This window comes from Schistosoma mansoni, chromosome W (genome assembly GCF_000237925.1).
Source record: "Schistosoma mansoni strain Puerto Rico chromosome W, complete genome".
Lineage (NCBI taxonomy): Eukaryota > Metazoa > Platyhelminthes > Trematoda > Strigeidida > Schistosomatidae > Schistosoma > Schistosoma mansoni.
In genome coordinates this window covers 30,566,398-30,568,070 of record NC_031502.1, presented here as the reverse complement: position 1 = coordinate 30,568,070, position 1,673 = coordinate 30,566,398, and positions in this window count along the sequence as shown.

Genomic DNA, 1,673 nt, shown 5'->3' with positions numbered 1-1,673 from the left:
TAGCTAATATTTCCTCACTGTTCTATAAATTTCATTCAATTAAAATGTTTGCGTTCAAATAATCATTCATGGAAACTGTACATCTTTGGTGTATATTAATTGGATGTTAATAACTGTGATTAACACATCAATAGATCTGCTTTATTTCTCCGGATCTAAACAAAATATTACCACTACGCATTTTGTTGGTTAAAACATTTTGACTTTTCATTATCGAGTCACTGACTTAAATTCTTTCCTTATTCACTACAGCCTAGTACACTTTCAATGCGACCTTAAGTTAATACCACGAATCGTAACTTGGTAACTAATATTCAATAACCCTTCACCTTACCAATGTGATACTTTGTAAAAACATAAGTAAAAACTGATAATTAGGTTTCCTTTTTTACAATTCATACGACACAAAAAAAATTCATACGGTTACAGAATTTAGGATAGGTAATGGTATATAGACTCATATAGTATTTTAAATAAACTTATGGATTATCTTACTATCTGAGGCGTGCACAACGAATGATGGTGTAACGTAACATTCCGATACATTTTTTTGTTTTATTGTACTGTTTGGATTATCTTTTGCTAAGAGTACTAATAGTATCATACATGAGTCTTACTCCATAATTTGTATACTGTCCATAAGAATTTGGTAATAACTTATTAGTCTCAGGCTTTACATTTTAATCACATAGTAAAGCATTATAGAGGCTACTGAGAAAACAATAAAACCTTAGCTGCTTTACAGTTTTGATTATCGTTAAGTTTATATGCAGAAAATCTCTATAGAAACAATACATTTATTTTGACTCTTGTGACTCTTTAGATACAATCTTAAATGTTAAGTTTCTGTACGGAATGAATGGTTCTACAAGGAGAACTAACTATACTGTACAAGTTTTAAGGTATTCTTTACAAATCAAATTTATCGACTAAACAAAGATAGACAGCTGATTTCAATCACTTATACCAAATAATAGAATCTATTGTAGTGAATGTTAACAAATCCATTCATTTTATGCATTACTAAGGTCAAACTTCAATAAAATAAATACTATGAATAGTTTAAGTTAAATGACTGAAAATGAACTAATTAAAGTTTTACTGTTTGGTAATAATTGAAAATGTTTAGAAATGTATAAAACAATTAATATATTGAATCCAGATATTATCAGTTACACACACATGACTGGATTCATCCTTTTTTTAAAATTGAGAATAGAACCAGATACTTATCATTATTCTAGAATCAAACGACTTTCCATAACTATCTTTCATTAAAAAAGTTTTTAGCCAATATCTGAGCCAATTATCTTGATTTTATTCTCTACATAAACCAACGTAATTAAACCTTGCTGATATATATGCTTTCTATGTTGAAATCACATTGATACTCATTACAGTACTAGAACATCAATGTTTAAGTATTCTCAGAACTGGAGTTTTAAAATCCCTCAGTACTAAATACTATTAAAATGTAGTATATATTGAGATGAAAGTAAGTATATAGAAATGCGATAAGGAATGATAATTGTTTTGAAATTTAGGAGCGATAAGTTTAGCTAGCATAAGTGACAGAATTGCGCTTACTGGTGGATTTATTCCAACTGGAATTTCAGCAAATCAGTAGTCTTGTTCCGTATACCCTATGCAGTGCTACAATTTAATAAACCAAC